The 25,202-nt window shown below is 39.0% G+C and overlaps 1 protein-coding gene across 9 annotated transcripts in view; it reads right to left on the bottom strand.

Annotated features, from left to right (window-relative positions):
* Positions 1 to 549: 549 nt before the first annotated feature.
* The window catches only part of SOX4 (SRY-box transcription factor 4), a 54,845-nt gene continuing 30,192 nt past the window's right edge, over positions 550 to 25,202 (bottom strand). The window contains exons 4-11 of one of the 9 annotated variants that reach the window (XM_059938013.1): positions 22,069 to 22,130; positions 20,268 to 20,520; positions 17,223 to 17,405; positions 16,930 to 17,084; positions 7,584 to 7,888; positions 5,997 to 6,098; positions 4,956 to 5,492; positions 550 to 1,470 (exon numbers count right to left, since the gene is read on the bottom strand). The gene's annotated coding sequence lies outside the window, so the exon portion shown is untranslated. The other 8 variants (XM_059938015.1, XM_059938018.1, XM_059938016.1 and 5 more) reach the window with 8 other exon arrangements.

The following is a 25,202-nucleotide window of genomic DNA, read 5'->3' as shown; positions in this document are numbered from 1 at the left end:
GAGGCCGCAGAGTCAGGGCCCGGGGTCCGGGGCCGCCCGGCCGGCCTCCCGGCGCATCGGCCTGCTCACCTGCCCGGAGCCTGGACACCTGCGCCGCCTTCTCCTGGAACCTCGGGTCTCCTGGGCGGCTCCTCGCCTACTGGGAACTCAGAAGCCTCATCCTAGGTTAGGGATCTTGAACGCTCCACAACCAACCACAGAGAGAAAACAGCCCCTACCCACTCCTGTCTGGCACATTTTCCTCTTTGTCTAATTATGATGACTTCCAGAATTGTCTTTTTAGGAGAAGTCTAACCTCCCCGCCCCCCCCCCCCCCACCGCGACAAACCCTTACTTTCCGCTCTCCTCAGGGATCTGCTTGGAAAATAATGAAAAGTCAGTACTTCGAGACAATTCAATTCTGCTGCCTCTCAAAAATACTCGAGTTATGGGGTAAATCAACGAAGAGTTGCTAACTTCTAAATAATACCCAATACTCCACTGACTGTTATAGTGGACTAATTGAATCTACTAAAACATTACCAAACCTTTTGAAAATATCGACTGCTTGTTTCTCTCTTTTCTCAAGAAATGAGGGGGAAGGGCCGTTTGCCAGGTGAACAGTCAATATGGCTTCAAGAAGGTTTGCTCCCTGCTTTATGAAACACTCCTGTCAGGGCTGTTCGAAGTATCTCTTTCCCAACCTGCTTGTGGGGAAAACAAGTGATCTCCTCCCAAGAATCTTGGTCCTTAACTGGTCAGAGCTCCCCCATCTCCACTCCCGGGCTTCTCTGTGTATGACACTAGCCACTGCTACTTTTGAAAAGGATGCCATCGTTTCTCAGATGCCACCATATTATTAATATTTTTAAATTAATTAAAATGGTGGAGATACCAGAGCAAATGGGCTTAGGAATCCAAGTATCCTCTCTGAACTCACAATGTGGGCACCCCACTAGGGACGCCACCCCTGCCATTCCTACAGCAGGCTGACAGCATCCTATAGCTCTCCCTTCTCTGCTTCTCTGTTCAACGGCTTCCTTGAACAGAAGAAGACCCCACTTTGCTAGTGCAGGAGGACAGGCTAGAAGTGCCAGGCAGATAATGCCCCTCAGAGAAGTCCTCAAGCAATCGAGGATGCAAGTCAGTTTAAAACTACCCCAGCTTCCTCACCTGGAGGTAGGACTAGACTTACTAAGTTGTATTCTACACTGTCTCCCACAGGTCCTCATCTCTGAGCCTCAGTTTCCCACTGTGGTAACTTGCTCTCTAAGGAACCCTATGCTGGCTCCCTTCCTTACCTGTCTCCCCATACGTACTTCTAGTGCTTTCTGCCATCACATCCCAAACAGGCCACAGTACTTGCCCTCGAATCCTGGTCTCATGGTCAGCTTCTGCAGGAACTCAGCCTAAGACACCTCTCAGATATGTGCTTTTTAAAGGGAGGAATCCACTCTATTCAGAGAACGAAGCTGCAAAATCAGATTTTCCCTGGAAAAGAGGTTATTTCAGCAATGAAAAGTGTTTAAGTTATCTAGTTCACTTTCTGGGTCATACTTTAAAATTAGATATTTTACTAAATAAAGTATAGAATCGTACCTCGTGTGTGAAATTTTTGTACATAGATTCATAAGAAAAGAAGTTCTTTAAGTCTGATGCCAGCAGACAGCAAAGCAACAGGATATTCTATTAGAATCACCTTTTTAAAAACTGAGTTACAAGTAACACAGAGGGCTTTTTTTGAGCCTCTGATGAGAGTTAAGAAGGATGACAAACACATCTCATACTATGTCTCAGTGTATGTCTAGTGTGTTACCTAGTCAGTAATATTTCCAGTGTGAGATCCTATGGTGTTTTTCACCAAACTTCTCACAGCATAAATTGGCCAACTGTTGCAACAGTTTTTATGAAATTATGTATTAAATCTTATTCTGCTCTTAGCCATCATTATGTATAAGTCCTCCAGTATCCACATAATTATAAGCCCCAATGCCATCCTTAGCTCCTAGAACTTTCCTTCTTAGGTTGCTTTCACTGTTGTTTTTCTTAAATTCTCCCTGTGATGGTCCTCAGTGCTAGTCACCAAATTTTTGTTGTTCTCCCTCTGGGCACATGTTAGGAATGCAATTCCCTACTCCCCTTGAATCAGATAGGGCCATGTCATCTCTTCTGGCCAATGAAATGCGAGCAGAAATAGTAAGTGTCTTTTCCAGGTGGAAGCTTTAAGAGCCAGTGTATGATTTCATGTGTCCCTTTTCCATCTGCTACCGTGCTGGATAAGGTTGCTGATTTGCCCTGGGTACCAGGGTGAGCCCCCTCCACAGCCAACCTCAGTGATCATTGTGTGTTAGCAAAAAAATAACCCTTTCTTGTCCTAAGCCACTGAGATTTTAGGGTCGTTTGTAATCACGGTACAACCTGGCTGATTCTCGCTTGTTCAGATACTCTCAGTCATTTATCTTTATAAAGTTATACTTCTGGTTTCCTTATGGGTTTGGGATCTTGGAAAGTTTATACAGTAGCTCCCGTGAACTTCCCATCATATTTTGCAGCTGGACTTCAAGTTCAACAGTACCGTGCTGGGTAAATTGTTTTATGAAAGACTAGTTTATCTTCTTATTAAAAAAATAAAAGCCTAGCAACAAATTACGAAGAAGGGGGTAGGATTTTATGGAGTCTGATACACTTCACTTTTGCATCTGCCCCAGAAAGAGTTGACTTTCCCCAATCTTTGTCATTGGCTTACCAACTTTCAGAACTTCTTTAACCAACACCGTAAACTCAACGAGTCTTTATCATGCTGCATTTTAAACTAAAATTCTTTCCACAAGTCATTTAACCTTTGGTGAAGTTTTATTGGTTTTATTTACCTAATAAAACTGAGACGTAATCACCTACTTCATGGGGTTGTTATGAGAATTAAATGAGATTTTCAGGTCCTTAATCGAGGGGCTACATGTAATAGTGGCTACCGTTCAGTTACAAATACTTCATAGCTTATCTATCAATTTCCCTGGGTCAGAAACATTAATAAGGAGGCTTGCCTGTTCTGAAATGTTTTTTCATTTTCTTAATATCCCAGCAATAATCACTATATTGCAAAACTGTTGTTAAGAATAATGAACAGTACATCTTTTTCCTTTCCCAAGAGCTATCCGGAAAATTGAAACCCCGTTTTACTTCTAAGCCCTAAGGCCTATTGGTTTTACTTGTACTCTTGTTGTTGCTACTGTTACTGTTTCTAATTATTTCCATTTCCTCTGGTAAAATCCCAACTCCATAGCCTCGAAGGTAAGGTCCTCCACATAAAGCCTCCCCACCCCCTCAATATGTATTTCCCATCAACATGACTCACACTATACGCCCTGATAATACTAAATGCTTGTAGCAATGCCATCTCAGGCTTAAGCGCTTTTACTCATGCTGTTCTCTCGGAAGACATTTATCCCACCTTTTTCCTATCTCTAATCCTTACTCGCCTTTCAGATCCTTCTACACAAGCATCTCCTGTAATAGGTTTCCTTCCGGAAACCCCAAGTTGGACTAACTGTCCCTCCTTCATTTATCCCATCAAATATCTCTATCCTTTCAGGAGGTAGTAGAATTTTTATTAAGAATGTGAGTTTTAGAATCATCAGCTGGGTGTGTATCACCTGGCTTTGCCACTCACTAGCTGTGTGACTGTGATCACGTAACTTCACCTTTTTGACCTCAGTTACCATGTGTAAAATAACATAAGACTACCTGCATCATGGGATTGCATGGACAAAATGTCATCAAAAATGTAAAGTGCTAAGCATATAAACCTGACAGTAATAAAAACAGCTGTCATTTATTGAGTGTTTATTATCTCTAGCAGATTTAAATAAAGTTAAAGTAGTAAAATAGCAGATGGTGAATTTCATTTTGATTCTCAGCTTTTCTTCTCCGATATAAAGGTCTGGAACTTCAGTAAAGTATCTTCCTTAAGGATGCTGGGCATTGAAAACAAAAGCTACCCAAACTCTCAAGAGACGATTGTGCTGTAAGTGTTATACCAGAAACTAGATTTCCTAATCAACAGTGCTTCAGTCTTTATATCAATATATATAGGCCACAGTAGACCATTAGAAGGTTCAGAAAGAGCAAGGAATCTAATGTATTGTCCATGTATTGGACTGAAGAGTATTTCATCCAGGCTACAGTGGAGTTCTGCTCTATGTACTGTATGTAACTGAATAATATACAGTAATTCTCCATTTTCCCAATAAGAAGATTGTTTTAAAAGTTTCTTGGCCAACTTAAATATACACACTTTTAGATCATGTGTCTACTCATTTAATATGCTTCCATATTTTCATCACATTAATAAATTTAGAAATAATAATTCAGAAATATTTCTGTTTTTGCCACTCACAATTCATGAAACAATTTTATTTTCTCTTCTCACACATCTTTGTCATCCCCATAGCCACTCTGATTCATTTATCTCTCATTATCAGAGCCCATCATCTTTATTTCTATTTAAATTGTTGAAAACACAGCTCTTCTGGAGCTGACGTTGATACTGAAATTGGAAATTTTATCCCAACCCACAAATATCATTCACATAACATTAAAAAAAAAAATTAGTCATCTTTCCTACAGATGTATAGCTGAGCTAGCCACAACACGAAAAGATTTGTTTTACCTTGAAAAGATTTGTTTACGAAGACAGCAAAATTTGATGATCATGAGGTCTTATCCCCAGGATAAAATTTTTTTTAATAAATAAGTCTATATTAAATACATTAGCCTCCTACATTTCTAGTTTGTCATATGACCTCCATAAGCATTAGAAACCAGCTTGAGCCCAAAGATTGAGGGTAATGTGGCTTTGCCAAGTATAATTTGTTGTTCGAAATAAAATAATTGAGAAATTGAGAGATTACAGCATAGGGTCTTTTGGGTAAGGCAAACTCCTCTTCTGAAGGATCATTTGGGGGGAAATATCTTACCTGACATTTAGGAAGGTACTGGCAGTAATCTGTCTTGTCACATGTGTCACATGCAGCCTTTTTCCATATTAGTGCAAGAGAGATCCTGACAAATTCCACCCTCCATCTGTCCAAGACAATCCATCAGCATCTGCTTGCATTTCTTTTTTTCTTTTTTATCAATTTATTTATTTATTTATTTATTTTTGGCTGCATTGGGTCTTCGCTGCTGCGCTCGGGCTTTCTCTAGTTGCGGCGAGCGGGGGCTACTCTTCGTTGCGGTGCGCGGGCTTCTCATTGTAGCAGCTTCTCTTGTTGCGAGGCATGGGCTCTAGGCATGAGGGCTTCAGTAGTTGTGGCGCATGGGCTTAGTTGCTCCACGGCAGGTGGGGTCTTCCCAGACCAGGGCTTGAACCCGTGTCCCCTGCATTGGCAGGCAGATTCTCAACCACTGTGCCACCAGCGAAGTCCCTGCATTTCTTCATGCGTTACAACTCCTTAGTTTCTGTCTTCCCATCTGAACCAAGGATCATTTCCATGTCATTATTCTAGAAGATTCTAAAACAGCATGGCATCTTTTAAAAAACAGATTTAAACATTTCCCTCCGTTGAGGTTTTTTTTCCTTCTCTTTCCAGCAACTTTGCCCATTCTGCTGTTGCTCACCCAGTTCCTATCATCTAACCGTCCCTGCATTTGCACTGTTACACTGTATGCTTCCCAGTGGAATCAAGTTTCCATCCATTATAGAGCTTTCTCTGAACCCCTCTGCATGAATTAGATGGCTGGCACCTTTTTTAGGAAAATGTACATCACAACTTCTGATTGCGACTCATGTTCTTGGATGATTACCCTGTGTATGAAGCAGTCCTTCAGGCTAACATGATTATGCAACAGTAATATCTTTAACTTCAGGGGGTAAAAGCCTGACACTGTTCCACGTGAAATGGCATAATTTTTGGTTTTAATTCCCGATTCTCTGTTTCATGACATGTATCCCTGATATCTAACTTAGATAAAATCTTTAACCAAAGGCAAATACAATGTAATGGAAATATTCTTACCTGTTTTCTTCCAATTCTGCAATATTTTTGGCTCTAAAATTCATGTAATTTTGCCATTGCTTAGTAGTTCCTGTGGAAATACTTATTTGAGATGATAACAGCCTTAAATAAGAACAGAACTGATGAATATTTGGTTTTGTGGAGAAAGGTATTATTAGACTTTCTTCTCCAGGCTAAAAACAAAAAATCAAGGTCATCCTAGTCATAGAAGTTTCTCAGAAAGACATTTTTATTATAGCTTTGACTTAATCCAGGAAGCCTATCACTAATAGAGACAATTAAAAAGAACAAGGGATAAACAAGGTGGCTTTTTCCCCAGCCACCTGCTATCTCTCCCCTGCTTTCTATTTTACTGTCCTGTATATCCATAGTAACACTGATTATACTTTCTCTAACATGATTTGGAATAGGCCATCTTTTAACTTTGCCTGGGTTATCACCTACTTTGGGATTGGAAGCTCTATACACTCAGCTTAGATATTCCTTTCTCACTTCAGTTTATGTTAGTTCATAAGAGATTTCCTTCAGTTTTATAGTATTTTCTTCTCTCATTATTTATTTAGTTTGCTTTTTATTTGCTGGCAAGCTTAGCCCTCATAAAAAGGGCTAGAGACATCCATTGATCAAGAGCACAGGCAGGAATTCTGACAACAGCACTTCCCTCCCTATAAGAGGAACCACTTGGTCCTTGTTGCAGCTGGGATCACAGTTGGCCTCATAAATGGTTGCCAGTAGCCTGCACGGAACAGACCCTTGTCTTTAAGGAACTGTGCTAGAGCCATCATCCTATTTAAACTAGGGCAAAGAGGCAACCATTTGTCTTCTCCTTCAGAGCCAGCAATTTTTCCCTGTAATAAATGACTTCATTTTGCCACTGGAGTTACAGAGGTTAAATTTACAGCTAAGTGCAATCCTTTACTCATTACAGCACCTTCCAGAGAGCTCACTCATTTATTAGCAAAAATATCACTTTGAGTCAGCAATAAAGTTGCAGATGTGCTCATACAAAATTACTAAGAATAAGGGTGAGAGTCTGATGTGGAAAAACATAAAGTATTACACCAAAAGTACTTCCCCTTTTTTTCTCCTAAATTTAAAATAAAGTAATAAGACATTTAACAAGGGGTTTTCGTGTTTCCATGCCCAGTTTCTTCCCAAGAATTAATCCTTGGTTTTCTTCTCTTTCTGAACTACACCTGCCTATCTATGCTGACTCTATCCACTATGGCTTTGAGTTTCACAACCCCCATCTCTGTACCTCCAGCCCAGATTGTCCTTCCTTGACCCAAACACCTATAAATCCAACTGTTCACTGGAGGTTTTCACCCACAGGTCCCACAGATACCTCTCATTTAACATAGCTTAAGCTAATTTTACCAGCTTTTTCTCAAAAATCAGAAACTCTCCCCTACAACCCTTCTTATTAGCCCTACTACTATTTAACCAATTGTGATGGATAATTTTATGTCAACTTGACTTGGCTAAAGGTTGCCCAGATAGCTGGTAAACCATTCCTGCGTGTTGTCTGTCAAGGTGTTTCCAGAGGAGATTAGCATTTAAACAGATAGACTAGGTAAAGAAGATCACCTTCACCAATGTGAGTGGGCGTTATCCAATCCGTTGAAGGCCTGAGTAGAACAAAAAGGCACAGGAACGGCGAATTTGCTCTCTCCAAAGAAGCTTGGGACATCCATCTTCTCCTGCCCTCAGACACTGGTGTTGCTGGTTCTCAGAACTTTGCATTCAGACTGAATTATACAGCTGGCTTTCTTGGTTCTCTAGCTTGTAGTCTGCAGATGGCGGGACTTCTCAGCTGACTCACAAGATTATAACCCATATATATTCAGGGTTCTCCAGAGGAAGAGAACCAATAGGATATATAGATATACACACTGGTAAAGGGAACAAAAACAACAAAAATGTGGGAGTTACTCAACACTTTTCCCCTCTCCCCTCAGTCCACAACTAAATGCCTAAACACTGAAAAAGAACAGTCAGTTTTATTTCCTTAGCATCTCCAACATGCTTCCCTTCCTGCCCCATAGCTACTACTCAATTCAGGCCCTCATCATCTTTCAACTGAACAACTATAATGGTCTCTCTCTGTTATAGACTGGATGTTTGTGTCTCCCCAAAATTTCTATGTTGAAGCCCTAACTCCCAGTGTGGCTTTATTTGGAAATGGGGCCTCTAAGGAAGTAATTAAGGTTGAATGAGGTCATAAGGGTGGCGTCCTGATCTGATAGGATTAGTTTCCTTGTAAGAAGGGACACCAGAAACCTCTCATTCTCGTTCTCCATGCACACATGGAGGAAATGTCATGTGAGGACACAGCAAGAAGGAGGCCATCTACAAGCCAGGAAAAGAATCCTCACCAGTAATGGACTCAGCCAGCACCTTATTCTAGGATTTCTAACCTCCAGAACTGTGAGAAAATAAATGTTCTGTTGTTTAAGACACCCAGTCTGTGTTATTTTGTAATGGCAGCCCAAGCAGACCAATACAGTCTCCAAACCAGTCTCCTCCTCCGCGGTCACCCTGGCGCCATGTCCAAACAATTTGAAGCACTGTTCCCAGAGTGACTTTTATAAAAATGGCATGTTGATCACATTATTTATTTCCTTAAGAAAAAAGAAAATTATTAATGGCTCCCTACATTGCCAGAGTCCAAACTCAGCCTCCTCTGTGATCTAGCCTTATCCACCCTCCCCTCATTCCTACCATCTCCCCTCCCCACATATAAACATCTCCATCCACATTAAATAACTTACAGCACGCTGTGTCTTTTTCTGTCTGTGCCACTCCTACCCTCTATCCCTCTCTCCTTTAATTTGACTTCCCTTTCTCATTGAAGCCTTCCCTGATCTTCAACATGCAAGAGACCAAACATTCCCCATGCCTCATACAACCGTTGAACCTCATTCACATCTCTATTCCAACACTGACCAACTGTCTAGCAGGGTTTATACATGTCTTCCCTACTAGGTCGTGTGCCTCATTTATCATAGCCTTTCTAGTGCCTAGCACAGTGCCTGGCATACAACAGGCACTCAATGTTTGTTTAATTGGAAGAATGACCTAGGTAAAATATCAACACCGCATTTCTGCTCCTACTACTTCAAAAGTAGATGACTTTATTTTATCTCTGTTGACTTTCATTTTGCTAAAATTATCTCATCACTCTGATCTGTGAAGGTTTGGGTTTGTTTTCTTTTCTTGGCAGTTAGATCTAATATAATGGATCCACCAATTACAAATTCTGCACCTTCAGCTAAGTTACTGATTTCATAAAAGGATTAATATGTTCTGGTGAGAGCCCTGAGAAAGGGCATTAAAACTCTCCCTCTACTTTGAATCAATTCATTAACTAATTACTTTCACATTTCACCCGCTTACTTATCCACCTAATTCTACTGCCACAATCCATTATAACTTTTTTCCCTAAACCATACCTGCCTAAGGGTAAACCTGGTCACAAGAACGTCCCGCCCAATATGTCATGCTTTAATCTGTAAAGTTATTGTTTCTTCTTCTACCCCCTCCCTTACTGTTTATGATATACACTAGTATTTAGTCTGTGTACACTTGGGATTTGATAAAGTTTACTCTAAACATTTTAAGCATTTTATACATACTTTGAAATTGAATTCGAGCTCAAATTATAATGTATTATATTTCCATTATTTTTACTACATGTGAAGCTGAGACTTTCAGAACAGATATTCTCAGTGACCCCGTGCAGAACGTGCTTTAGTGATATGCTATTGGCCTCAACTGAAGGATATCAAAGAACCAGAGACATGAAAGTTATTTTTGTGTCTATTGTAGCAATGTTGCCAAGGACATTTTCACTATATCATACCATGTCCTCTTTATGTGAATCTACAGGAGAAATGTTTCACAGGTTTTAGATTCAGAAAAAGTGTTCCATTTATAGTTTGGCTTTAATCTTGTGGATAAATAATGTAATTAAGCAGGTTCCCTCTTTGCTTTGTTCCTCAGAAATGTAAAGCCCAATTAGCCGATCTTCTCTAGCACCTACTCAAGGTGAGAAGGTTAACGTGTTTGTGTGTGTAATCTTATCCCCTGCTTTAATCATTTAGTTTTTCTATCCTTATTTTCTACCACCCAAAAAATTATTTCAAAAATTGAGGTTTCTATTTTGCATTTATGTCAAATGTAGCACATGAATCGGGGCAAAAATAATTTTGTCTTTTTTTACAAACATGGGAATTGAAAGCCCTGATAAGGGGATAAATTTGGTTAAAGTTTTAAGACTGTTTAACCCAATGACACTGAGCTTTTTTTTTTTTTTAAACATCTTTATTGGAGTATAATTGCTTTGCAATAATGTGTTAGTTTCTGCTTTATAAAAAAGTGAATCAGTTATACATGTACATATGTCCCCATATCTCTTCCCTCTTTGTCTCCCTCCCTCCGACCCTCCCTATCCCACCCCTCTAGGTGGTCACAAAGCACCGAGCTGATCTCCCTGTGCTATGCAGCTGCTTCCCACTAGCTATCTATTTTACGTTTGGTAGTGTATATATGTCCATGCCACTCTCTCACTTTGTCCCAGCTTACCCTTCCCCCTGCCCGTATCCTCAAGTCCATTCTCTAGTAGGTCTGTGTCTTTACTCCATTTTGCCCCTAGGTTCTTCATGAACACTTTTTTTTTTTTTTTTAGATTCCATATATATGTGTTAGCATATGGTATTTGTTTTCCTCTTTCTGACTTACTTCACTCTGTATGACAGACCCCAGGTCCATCCACCTGACTACAAATAACTCAATTTCGTTTCTTTTTATGGCTGAGTAATATTCCATTGTATATATGTGCCACATCTTCTTTATCCATTCATCTGTGGATGGACACTTAGGTTGCTTCCATGTCCTGGCTATTGTAAACAGAGCTGCAATGAACATTATGGTACATGACTCTTTTTGAATTATGGTTTTCTCAGGGTATATGCCCAGTAGTGGGATTGCTGGGTCATATGGTAGTTCTATTTTTAGTTTTTTAAGGAACCTCCATACTGTTCTCCATAGTGGCTGTATCAATTTACATTCCCACCAACAGTGCAAGAGGGTTCCCTTTTCTCCACACCCCTCCAGCATTTACTGTTTGTAGATTTTTTGATGATGGCCATTCTGACTGGTGTGAGATGATATCGCATTGTAGTTTTGATTTGCATTTCTCTAATGATTAATGATGTTGAGCATTCTTTCATGTGTTTGTTGGCAATCTGTATATCTTCTTTGGAGAAATGTCTGTTTAGGTCTTTGGCCCATTTTTGGATTGGGTTGTCTGTTTTTTTGATATTGAGCTGCATGAGCTGCTTGTAAACTTTGGAGATTAATCCTTTGTCAGTTGCTTCATTTGCAACTATTTTCTCCCATTCTGAGGGTTGTCTTTTCGTCTTGTTTATGGTTTCATTTGCTGTGCAAAAGCTTTTAAGTTTCATTAGGTCCCATTTGTTGATTTTTGTTTTTATTTCCATTTCTCTAGGAGGTGGGTCAAAAAGGATCTTGCTGTGATTTATGTCATAGAGTGTTCTGCCTATGTTTTCCTCTAAGAGTTTGATAGTGTCTGGCCTGACATTTATGTCTTTAATCCATTTTGAGTTTATTTTTGTGTATGGTATTAGGGAGTGTTCTAATTTCATTCTTTTACATGTAGCTGTCCAGTTTTCCCAGCACCACTTATTGAAGAGGCTGCCTTTTCTCCACTGTATATTCTTGCCTCCTTTATCAAAGATAAGGTGACCATATGTGCATGGGTTTGTCTCTGGGCTTTCTACCCTGTTCCATTGATCTATATTTCTGTTTCTGTGCCAGTACCATACTGTCTTGATTACTGTAGCTTTGTAGTATATTCTGAACTCAGGGAGCCTGATTCCTCCAGTTCCGTTTTCCTTTCTCAAGATTCCTTTGGCTATTCGGGGTCTTTGGTGTTTCCATACAAATTGTGAAATTTTTTGTTCTAGTTCTGTGAAAAATGTCAGTGGTAGTTTGATAGGGATTGCATTGAATCTGTAGATTGCTTTGGGTAGTGTAGTCATTTTCAAAATGTTGATTCTTCCAATCCAAGAACATGGTATATCTCTCCATCTATTTGTATCATCTTTAATTTCATTCCTCAGTGTCTTATGGTTTTCTGCATACAGGTCTTTTGTCTCCTTAGATAGGTTTATTCCTAGGTATTTTATTCTTTTCGTTGCAATGGTAAATGGGAGTGTTTCCTTAATTTCTCTTTCAGATTTTTCATCATTAGTGTATAGGAATGCCAGAGATTTCTGTGCATTAAGTTTGTATCCTGCTACTTTACCAAATTCATTGATCAGCTCTAGTAGTTTTCTGGTAGCATCTTTAGAATTCTCTATGTATAGCATCATATCATCTGCAAACAGTGACAGCTTTACTTCTTCTTTTCCGATTTGGATTCCTTTTATTTCTTTTTTCTTCTCTGATTGCTGTGGCTAAAACTTCCAAAACTATGTTGAATAATAGTGGTGAGAGTGGGCAACCTTGTCTTGTTCCTGATCTTAGTGGAAAAGGTTTCAGTTTTTCACCATTGAGGATGATGTTGGCTGTGGCTTTGTCATATATGGCCTTTATTATGTTTGAGGAAAGTTCCCTCTATGCCTACTTTCTGGAGGGTTTTTATCATAAATGGGTGTTGAATTTCATCAAAAGCTTTCCCTGCATCTATTCAGATGATCATATGGTTTTTCTCCTTCAATTTGTTAATATGGTGTATCACATTGATTGATTTGCGTATATTGAAGAATCCTTGCATTCCTGGGATAAACCCCACTTGATCATGGTGTATGATCCTTTTAATGTGCTGTTGGATTCTGTTTGCTAGTATTTTGTTGAGGATTTTTGCATCTATGTTCATCAGTGATACTGGCCTGTAGTCTTCTTTCTTTGTGACATCTTTGTCTGGTTTTGGTATCAGGGTGATGTTCCTCACTCTGCTATGTTTTGGAAGAGTTTGAGAAGGATAGGTGTTAGCTCTTCTCTAAATGTTTGATAGAATTCGCCTGTGAAGCCATCTGGTCCTGGGTTTTTGTTTGTTGGAAGATTTTTAATCACAGTTTCCATTTCAGTGCTTGTGATTGGTCTGTTCATATTTTCTATTTCTTCCTGGTTCAGTCTCAGAAGCTTGTGCATTTCTAAGAATGTGTCCATTTCTTCCAGGTTGTCCATTTTATTGGCATAGAGTTGCTTGTAGTAATCTCTCATGATCCTTTGTACTTCTGCAGTGTCTGTTGTTCTCCTTTTTCATTTCTAATTCTATTGATTTGAGTCTTCTCCCTTTTTTTCTTGATGAGTCTGGCTAATGGTTTATCAATTTTGTTTATCTTCTCAAAAAACCAGCGTTTAGTTTTATTGATCTTTGCTATCGTTTCCTTCATTTCTTTTTCATTTATTTCTGATCTGATCTTTATGATTTCTTTCTTTCTGCTAACTTTGCGGTTTTTTTGTTCTTCTTTCTCTAAGTGCTTTAGGTGTAAGGTTAGGTTATTTATTTGAGATGTTTCTTGTTTCTTAAGGTAGGATTGTATTGCTATAAACTTCCCTCTTAGCACTGCTTTTGCTGCATCCCATATGTTTTGGGTCATCATGTTTTCATTGTCATTTGTTTCTACGTATTTTTTGATTTCCTCTTTGATTTCTTCAGTGATCTCTTGGTTATTTAGTAGTGTATTGTTTAACCTCCATGTTTTTGTATTTCTTACACATTTTTTCCTGTAATTGATATCTAGTCTCATAGTGTTGTGGTCAGAAAAGATACTTGATACAATTTCAATTTTCTTAAATTTACCAAGGCTTGATTTGTGATCCAAGATATGATCTATCCTGGAGAATGTACCATGAGCACTTGAGAAGAATGTGTATTCTGTTGTTTTTGGATGGAATGTCCTATAAATATCAATTAGGTCCATCTTGTTTAATGTATCATTTAAAGCTTGTGTTTCCTTATTTATTTTCATTTTGGATGATCTGTCCATTGGTGAAAGTGGGGTGTGAAAGTCCCCTACTATGATTGTGTTACTGTCGATTTCCCCTTTTAGGGCTGTTAGCATTTGCTTTATATATTGAGGTGTTCCTATGTTGGGTGCATAAATATTTACAATTGTTATATCTTCTTCTTGGATTGATCCCTTGATCATTACATAGTGTCCATCTTTGTCTCTTGTAATAGTCTTTGTTTTAAGTCTATTTTGTCTGATATGAGAATTGCTACTCTAGCTTTCTTTTGATTTCCATTTTCATGGAATATCTTTTTCCATCCCCTTTCAGTCTGTATGTGTCCCTAGGTCTGAAGTGGGTCTCTTGCAGACAGCATATATATGGGTCTTGTTTTTGTATCCATTCAGCCAGTCTATGTCTTTTGGTTGGACATTTAATCCATTTACATTTAAGGTAATTATCGATATGTTTGTTCCTATTACCATTTTCTTAATTGTTTTGGGTTTGTTATTGTAGGTCTTTTCCTTCTCTTGTGTTTCCTGTCTAGAGAAGTTCCTTTAGCATTTGTTATAAAGCTGGTTTGGTGGTGCTGAATTCTCTTAGCTTTTGCTTGTCTGTAAAGCTTTTAATTTCTCTGTCAAATCTGAATGAGATCCTTGCTGGGTTGAGTAATCTTGGTTGTAGGTTTTTCCCCTTTATCACTTTAAATATGTCCTGTCACTCCCTTCTGGCTTGCAGAGTTTCTGCTGAAAGATCAGTTGTTAACCTTATGGGGATTCCCTTGTGTGTTATTTGTTGTTTTTCCCTTGCTGCTTTTAATATTTTTTCTGTGTATTTAATTTTTGATAGTTTGATTAATATGTGTCTTGGCGTGTTTCTCCTTGGATTTATCCTGTATGGGACTCTCTGTGCTTCCTATACTTAACTATTTCCTTTCCCATATTAGGGAAGTTTTCAATTACAATCTCTTCAAATATTTTCTCAGTCCCTTTCTTTTTCTCTTCTTCTTCTGGGACCCCTGTAATTCAAATGTTGGTGTGTTTAATGTCCCAGAGGTCTCTGAGAATGTCCTCAATTCTTTTCATTCTTTTTTCTGTATTCTGCTCTGCAGTAGTTATTTCCACTATTTTATCTTCCAGGCCACTTACCCATTCTTCTGCCTCAGTTATTCTGCCATTGATCCCTTCTAGAGACTTTTTAGTTTCATTTATTGTGTTGTTCATCACTGTTTGTTTGCTCCTTAGTTCTTCTACATCCTTGTTAAACGTTTCTTGTATTTTCTCCATTCTATTTCCAAGATTTTGGATCATCTTTACTATCATTATTCTGAATTCTTTTTCAGGTAGACTGCCTATTTCCTCGTCATTTGTTAGGTCTGGTGCATTTTTACCTTGCTCCTTCATCTGCTGTGTGTTTCTCTGTCTTCTCATTTTGCTTAACTTACTGTGTTTGGGGTCTCCTTTTTGCAGGCTGCAGGTTCATAGTTCCCGTTGTTTTTGGTGTCTGCCCCCAGTTGCTAAGGTTTGTTCAGTGGGTTGTGTAGGCTTCCTGGTGGAGGGGACTAGTGCCTGTGTTCTGGTGGATGAGGCTGGATCTTGTCTTTCTGGTGGGCAGGTCCACATCTGGTGGTGTGTTTTGGGGTGTCTGTGTCCTTATTATGATTTTAGGCAGCCTCTCTGCTAATGGGTGGGGTTGTATTCCTGTCTTGCTAGTTGTTTGGCATAGGGTGTCCAGCACTGTAGCTTGCTGGTCATTGAGTGGAGCTGGGTCTTGGCATTGAGATGGACATCTCTGGGAGATTTTTGCCATTTGATAGTATGTGGAGCGGGGAGGTCTCTTGTGGACCAATGTCCTCAACTTGGCTCTCCCACCTCAGAGGCACAGCCGTGACTCCTGGCTGGAGCACCAAGAGCCTGTCATTCACACGGCTCAATAAAAGGGAGAAAAAAAAAAGAAAGAAAGAAAGAAAGAAGAGAGCAACCAAACCAAAAAAGAAATCCATCCATAATAAGAAGTGTTAAAAACTATACTTAAAAAGAAAAAAAAAGAAAAAAAACATACAGACAGAACCCCAGGACAAATGGTAAAAGCAAAGCTATGCAGACAAAATTACACACAGAAGCATACACATACACACTCACAAAAAGGGAAAAAGGGAAAAAATATATATATATCATTGCTCCCAAAGCCCACCTCCTCAATTTGGGATGATTCGTTGTCTATTCAGGCATTGCACAGATGCAAGGTACATGAAGTTGATTGTGGATATTTAATCCGCTGCTCCTGAGGCTGCTGGGGGAGATTTTCCTTTCTCTTCTTTGTTTGCACAGCTCCCGGAGTTCAGCTTTGGATTTGGACCCGCCTCTGCGTGTAGGTCGCCTGAGGGTGTGTGTTCTTTGCCCAGACAGGACGGGGTTAAAGGAGCAGCTGATTCCGGGGCTCTGCCTCACTCAGGCCGGGGGGAGGGAGGGGTACGGAGGCGGGGCGAGCCTGCGGCGGCAGAGGCCGGCGTGACGTTGCACCAGCCTGAGGCGCCGTGTGTTCTCCCGGGGAAGTTGTCCCTGGATCACGGGACCCTGGCAGTGGCGGGCTGCACAGGCTCCCGGGAGGGGCGGTGTGGAGAGTGACCTGGGCTCTTACACAGGCTTCTTGGTGGCGGCAGCAGCAGCCTTAGCGTCTCATGCCCGTCTCTGGGGTCCACGCTGATAGCCGCGGCTCGCGCCCGTCTCTGGAGCTCCTTTAAGTGGTGCTCTTAATCCCCTCTCCTCGTGCACCAGGAAACAAAGAGGCAAGAAAAAGTCTCTTGCCTCTTCGGCAGCTCCAGACTTTTCCCAGACTCCCTCCTGGCTAGCTGTGGTGCGCTAACCCCTTCAGGCTGTGTTCACGCCGCCAACCCCAGTCCTCTCCCTGCGATCCGACCAAAGCCCGAGCCTCACTTCCCAGCCCCGCTCACCTCGGCGGGGGAGCAGACAAGCCTCTCTGGCTGGTGAGTGCTGCTTGGCGCCGATCCTCCGTGTGGGAATCTCTCCGCTTTGCCCTCCGCAGCCCTGTGGCTGCGCTCTGCTCCGTGGCTCCGAAGCTCCCCCCTCCGCCACCCGCAGTCTCCGCCTGCAAAGGGGCTTCTAGTGTGTGGAAACCTTTCCTCCTTCACGGCTCCCTCCCACTGGTGCCGGTCTCATCCCTATTCTTTGTCTCTGTTTTTTCTTTTTTCTTTTGCCCTACCCAGGTACGTGGGGAGTTTCTTACCTTTTGGGAGGTCTGAGGTCTTCTGCCAGCGTTCAGTAAGATGTTCTGTAGGAGTTGTTCCACATGTAAATGTATTTCTGATGTATCTGTGGGGAGGAAGGTGATCTCCGTGTCTTACTCTTCCGCCATCTTGAAGCTCCACTTGAGACTGAGCTTTTCAGACTATGGTTTTGAATTTGCTAGCTATAATGACAAGTATGGCCTGGTTTCAAATTATTTTGATCCAACATTTGTAATAAATTCTTTTTATATTCAGGTATGACTGTAGAATGTCAAAACACTTGGATAGAAAGTAAAAATTTAATTATCTTGGTGTTGGTCCTACTTATTATCACTGAAAGCAAACATTCATGTGATTGGTGGTTCTTTTCACTCTTTACACAGAAGTTGTAGTGTCAGCCCTGTGAAATGAAAGTCCGACTGGCTTATATCTGAAAAATGTTAACTCAGTTCCCAGGACACACAGGTTCTAGTCCTACTTATATATTATACTAAGACTCTAGTGAGGCCTGAACCTCTCTGCATTTCCATTTCCTCGAATCTGTAAGACAAAGGTAATGCCTCCTGGGTTCTATAGATCAATTGAGATAATAGATATAAAAGCACTTGGAGAAATATGAAGTGCTATATGATTATTAGAGAATAGCTTTGAGTCAGAAAACACATCATTATTGCTACATAATGATACTTTATATACAAAGATTCCAACTTTTTTAATAGAGCAGGTCACAGGAAGCATACATATACACACATGTTCAGGTTCATGAGTTAAAAAAAGGAAGTGCAGTACCTTAGCATTTTAGCCATAGAAATAAGGAAGTGAGATGGTTTCCTAGAGAACCCCCGGATTTAACCAGCCAACCTCTACTTTTTACGGGGAGGAATGACTGTATCTCCATTGTGCTTTTAAAAAAAATTAAGTTATTTATTTATTTGCTTGTTTGTTTATAGAAATAAATTTATTTATTATTGTGGTAAAATATGCATAACATAAAATTTACTATTTTAACCATCTTTAAAGTGTACAAAATTCAGTGGCATTAGGTACAATACGATCACATTGTTGTGCAACCATCACCACTAGCCATTTCCAGAACTTTTTCATCATCCCCAACAGAAACTCTGTACCTGTTAGACAGTAACTCCCCATTCAGCTTCCACTTTGGGAGGCTCCATCTATTTGTCTATGGCTACCATGTGGCATTTTTCCCCATCATGTCCAGGGTTCAACTTCCTTCTGCATAGGCTTCTCATTTCCCCTTCCTTGAAAAGTTGCTTTTCACCCAGGTAGTAGGTTATTTTTGCCCTATGCTATTAACTTCTTAGCATCATAACTTAAAAAATCTTTTTTGCTTGCTTTGATGGTTTGGACATAAGTGGGAATGGAGCATCAGAATTCAGTCCTCATCGTGGCCCATTTATATGCCTGGCTGGTAAACGAATCTCATTGTCTTGACTACCAGCACCTCAGGCAAGCCCTGGGTTTGCTCTCTCTGTAGTCAGACTCTGCTTTGTCTGTCTACGCTGAAGTACATGTGATCTGGGTCACATGGAGGACAAAGTGAAACACCGTGGGTAAATCAATACAAACCCACTTGAAAAACAAGTTCATTTATGAAGGCTAATACATTAAATAGAGACAAATCAATTTCAGGCACAGTCTATTCCTTGAGAACCTGTATTACTAACTCTTGTGTAGCACATGCTGACTGGTGATAGGTACCTATAAAATGTTTGCTGAAACAAATGCAGAATAAAATTCTACTTGTGGACTGGTTTTATAGTAATATCTAAATGTATAAGAAAGCTAAGAGCTATGGTGGAAAAGTGAGGAAGGAAAATTGTTTGCTATGAGCTTATATGCCAGATAATTGTGCTGTCTTAATGCTCATGATTTCATGTAATCCTTCCATTAACCCAGAAAGGGAGCCTTGTCAACTACGCCCACTTCTTGGAAAGGCTAAACAATTTGCACAAGCTCATAGAGCAGTAGCAAGGGACAAAACTAGAATTCAAACCCAGACATAGCTCACTTGAATTCCCGTCTATCTTTCATTTGAGATCACTAAAACCATTCTAAAGTATAAATCCACAGTATGCTATTCAATTGTTTCTTTTCTGTGAAATGGCTAGTTGAACTTTGAGCTCTAGACTGCAATCCATGAGATAAAAGATGTAGAAAGTTAGAGGAGTGGATGGTGGATTAGAAAATTCAGTAGTGACCTGAGATACACTCATGTATCCTGCTGGGCCTCTATACTCAGGCTTGATATATTTCAACTACCCATTCTCGGAAAAAAAAAGTATTAACATCTAATGTTGTTCTATACCCTGTGTTGGTGTTCTTCAAGATTTACTTCAATATGGCTGATAAACATCTCACAGATTCTAGGATGAAACAACCTCTGAGTCTCTGGAATGGAAGATAATTAACAGGACTTCCTGGAACCTGATCTGTTCCGGAGTAATAACATTGTCATAATTTAGATACACCAGCTTCAAAAAGAGGCTGGTAATAAAAAATATTATTAGCACAAAACGTATGGTATAGAAAATACCGGGGCTTCCCTGGTGGCGCAGTGGTTGAGAATCTGCCTGCCAATGCAGGGGACACGGGTTCGAGCCCTGGTCTGGGAAGATCCCACATGCCACGGAGCAACTGGGCCCGTGAGCCACAATTACTGAGCCTGCGCGTCTGGAGCCTGTGAGCCTGTGCTCCGCAACAAGAGAGGCCGCGATGGTGAGAGGCCCGCGCACCGCGATGAGGAGTGGTCCCCACTTGCCGCAACTAGAGAAAGCCCTCGCACAGAAACGAAGACTCAACACAGTCATAAATAAGTAAATAAAATAAATAAAATAAAAAAAAAAAAAAAAAAAAGAAAATACCATAGGCATAAAGAATGTTGAGAAATAGGTGAGTTTTAAGTTTTCAAAACAGATATGTTTTAGAAAACCATTACTTAAGAATATATTAATTGAATAAACAGAAGACTGTATTAAGTACTTATTGTCATTATTACATCAATTAAAAACATCTGGACTTACCTGAAAGTAGAAAATATAACACTGAGCATAAAACCCTAGAAATTTATGGATGTAAAGATGGTGAATACATTTTGCTCACAAAGTCTGACATCAAAAGTCAGAAGAAATCAGTATACTTGCAGTTTCATAGAAGGCAAAAAATCTACATGCAGTTAAAAAAAAAAAAGATCGTTGTATTTATAAGGAAATCCTTGTGAACGTGCAGTGCAGTTAGGGTGTGTCAAATACACCCTATCTTCGGTTGTATTTTCACCTGCAGAAACCAAAAAAAAAAAAAAAAGGACTCATCAGCTACAGCTCTTTTTGAAAAGATCTATCATTGTGCCCCACTTACTTTTGCTAAATATTCTTCACAAATTTTTCTTTTAACTTGCAAATTTGAAATTCATTTTTCTCAGAGGTAAAATGCCTTTCTCCATAAAAATTCTAAGACTTTAAATATTCAAAACATTCTTTTTTTCCATTCATTATAATCCATACCTCTGTGTCTGCATGGCATGGATTAGAACACTTAAGACACCACAGTCACTGCAGCCTTCCACAGCTCAGAGAATTAAACAATCACCATGAACAAGGCACCATGGAAAATCACAGTGGCCGCAATGACAACCTGTTTATCAATGAGATGATCTCAAAATCCAAAATATGGCAAAATGGGAGACTGAGCTGATTGTGGCCCTCCCTCTCCCATCACCATTCCAAACAAATAGAAATACTACACACACACACACACACACACACTTGAAAGAATAAAAGGGAAGTGCCAAAGTGCCAGAGAGAAAGAGAGTACTTTACACAGAGTAGTAAAAACATAACTTAAGGAACTAGAGACTCAGAGAAGCAGCGGCCCTAGTCCATGGGACTGTGTGTGTGTGTGTGTGTGTGTGTGTGTGTGTGTGCTACAATAGATGTGATATTTGTGATATTTGCCATGCAAGACTGTAGCTGTGGCTGAGATCCTTATTATAGCTGTCTATACTGTGAAAGAGGAGCCAGAAAAACTCCACCTCCCACTAAGGGACACAGCAGAGTAGTTTTTCACCAGCTTACAGGTCCACTGCATAAAAAAGTCTTGTGAGAAACCAAAATTCCAAAACTCTCCATATATGGGTAAAGAGTCCATATTTCTACTATGTTGTCTTAGTCATTTTGGGCTGATGGAAAGGGTGCTCATTTCCCTACACTTCCAGCCTACTGTTCCAGAAACAAATGCAATACTGGCAGTTGGAAGTTGGCCAAAAAGCATTGAAAGGTCCCAGGGAGATGTTTGTGCCACTGATACTACACTGAGTTAAGGAGCAAACACAGCTAAAGAGAGACACTATAAGCTGGAAGAGAGACCAAAGGAAATATCCTAGAATGAAACAGGAAGATAGAGATAAAACATATGAAAGAGAAATTGAAAGATTTAGAAGCTAGAATGAGAAGGACAATCATATCAACACATTAAATAATTTTCAGGAAGAAAGTAAAGGCATGCCTCACTTTATTGTGCTTTGCAGATATTGTGTTTCTTACAAATTGAAGATTTGTGGCAACCTGCATTGAACATTTGCTCATTTTGTGTCTCTGTGTCATATTTTAGTAATTCTTGCAATATATCACACACTCCACCAGCAAAAAGATTATGACTTGCTGAGGCTCAGATGATGATCAGCATTTTTTTAGCAATGAAGTATTTTTAAATTAAGGTATGTAGATTGCTTTTTTACACCTAATGCTATTGCACTAAATAGACTACAGTACAGTGTAAACATAACTTTTATATGCACTGGGAAACCAAAAAATTCACGTGACTCACTTTATTGCAATATTTGCTTTATTGTGGTCTGAAACTGAACCCACAGTGTCTTCAGGGTATGCCTGTATAGGGAGAAAATGTGAGAGGCAATCTATATATATAAATTTTATATTTATAAATTCATAAATATATTTTATATATAATTATATATTTATATAAATACATGCTTATAAGCTCCTGAGAATTAAGACATGAATCGACAGATTGAAGAATCAAGTCCTCAAGATAAATAAAAATGAGTCCAGACACAACATAGCAAAACTGGAAAAACCAAAAGAGAAGTATCAATTTACCCAGAGAAAATGATAGAAATATATATACATGCACACAAAAATGAATGACAATAAGAGGAACAGCAAACTTCTCATTAGCAGAAATATAGGTGGAAAGATGATATCATAATATTATCAAAGTGCTCAGGGAAAATAACACAGAATTCTATACTCAGTTTGACTGTCATTCAAGAATGAGGGCAATATAGAGACATTTTAAATCCTCAAAGGCCTTGACAATCTGCTATTCACCAAATTTTAGTAAGAAGCAAATGTTACTCGAGTGAAGGCTCAGAATTCAAATAGCAAGAGTAGGCAAAGCAATTGCTATGCCATGAGAAATGTAAATAAGCAGACTCCAAGTAACCCATGAATGTTAAATGTAAGGGTAGGACTTCTACTATCTGATTTCAAGACTTACTCTAAAACTTACTCTATTTAGTGCAATAGCATTAGGTAATCAAGAAAGTATGGGATTAATGTAAAGACAGACAACCAGATCAATGGAATAAAATAAAAAGTCCAGAGAAAGACCCACACTTATACAGTCATTTGATTTTTGACCAAGGCGTCAAAACAATTAAATAGGAAAAGAGAAGTCTTTACCACAAATGGTGCTAGAACAGTTTGTTACCGCTACAAAAACAAGAATTAGCAGAAAGTAATGCAATGGAAGACAAAGATATTACAGAGATGATGAACATAGAAAGAAAGATCTTGAATACACAACACTAGTCAAGAGATCTATGTGTCTTACGTTTAATCATAAGACAATATTAGAAACAACTTTATGCCAATGAACTTGAAAATATAAAATTGAAAATTATTTGAAAATATAAAATGTCAAAATTGGTTCAAGAAGAGAAAATCTGAACGTACCTGTAATCATTTAAAAAATTAAATCAGTAAACATAAATCTACTCACAAAAAGGCATCAGAGCCAAATGATTTTACAGTGATTTTTTACTGTTAAAAAAAAAAAGATAAGCTCCATCTTTCACAAATTGTTCCAGAATTGAAGAAAGTGAGCAAGTTCCCTACTTCATTTTATGAGACTAATATTGCCTTAATACCAAAATTGACAAAGGACAGTGTAAAAAAGGAAAACTAGAGTTTAATCTTATTTATTAACATAGACCCCAAAATCCTAATGAAATATTAAAAAACTTAACTTACCACTGTACTTTAAAAAGTAATACCACAAGAACAGGTATGGTGTACCCCAAGGATACATGAGTCATTTAGCATTAGAAAAATCTATTGAAGTTACTTAACAAAATAACAAGTTAAAGGGTAATAATTATCAGATTTTCTTAATGATTTCAGGAAAACCATCTCTAAAATTCTAGATGCTTTCATGATAAAACAAACAATTTAGCACATTAGGAATGGATTGCCCTTTCCTTAACATAATAAAGGATATCTTAAAAAGATAAAAACTATAGCTAACATCATACATAATGGTGAAATGTCAGAAGCTTTTTTTTTTGATTGTTAGAAAAAAAACAATGAGAGGCTGATTTCACAGTTTCTTTTCAGCATTCTACTGGAAATCCTGCTTCAAACAATGAAAAAAGAAAGATAAAGCAAAGGGCATGGAACTTGATCTTGGCATCTACTATGGTTAATACAAGAGAATGAATGCCTTTAGGGAAGGAACTACCTTTGTTTAGATTTTCTTGCTAAACTACTAGTGGGGAGGTGAGGGCTTGGGCCAACAGGAGCCAAAGCAACGAAAAAAACTCAGTGTCTCTGTGTTTAAAACAAAGAATATTTGGGTCTGAGAAAATGAGACTGAAAAGAGGTGAGAGGAAGAGATCGCAATATTGCTAGAGGCCAAAGCCCATATTTAGAAAGGATCTGGGGGCCAGGTCTTCTTAACATTCCATAATTAAGATACTTGAACGTTCATGAATAAGAGTCTCTGCCATGACAAAATATTCAGTAAAGACCTGTACATGTGGTAGTGCCTTCTGGGAGTGTTTTTTTTGTTTTCTGATGGAACTTTAAAAAAAAAAACAAACCCACCAAGAATGAATTCCCTATCTAGCTCAACAGGATGGAGAGCAGGAAAAACATAACGGTCTCAGTCTTAAATAACTCAGCAGTAAAAGGAGTCCAGAACCAGAGAAGACAGTGATAACCTAAGACCTGTGAGAAGTCACAAGACTTTGGCACATTATATAGCAAGGGACATGGAATAAGGGTTCTAGCAGTTTTATGGATATATTAACATATAGAAAACCATGGTGCTGTAAACAGCAAAAGATTCTACAAAAAAATTACAAAGGTAATACGAAAAACTTTTACAATCTGATTCCTACCGATCGTGAGGTTGATTTCTTACATAGTCTGTGGCTAGGTGACATGGATGCCGTGAAAAGGAAAAGTTTTGAAGTGTGTTTAAAAGGTTTCACTGGAAACACTAGAATTCATTTATAGAGAAAGATTTTTTTCATTGAAGTACAGTTGATTTACAATATTGTGTTAGTTTCAGGTGTACAGCGAAGTGATTCAGTTACATATATTTTTTTTCAGATAATTTTCCATTATATGTTGTTACAAGATATGGACTACTGTTCCCTGTGCTATACAGTAAATCCCTGTTGGTTGTTGATTTTATGTATAGCAGTTTGTATCTATTAATGCCATACTCCTAATTTATCTCCCCTCCTTCTCCTTTTGGTAAGCATAATTTTTTTTTCTATGTCTGTGAGTCTGCTTCTGTTTTGTATATAGATTTATTTGTATAATTTTTTAGATTCCACATATAAGGGATATCATATAATATTTGTCCTTCTCTGCCTGACTTACTTCACTTAGTATAATGTTCTCTAGGTCCATCCATGTTGCTGCAAATGG

Source organism: Balaenoptera ricei, chromosome 11, assembly GCF_028023285.1.
Source record: "Balaenoptera ricei isolate mBalRic1 chromosome 11, mBalRic1.hap2, whole genome shotgun sequence".
Classification (NCBI taxonomy): Eukaryota; Metazoa; Chordata; class Mammalia; order Artiodactyla; family Balaenopteridae; genus Balaenoptera; species Balaenoptera ricei.
This window is presented reverse-complemented; position numbering and strand designations above follow the sequence as displayed.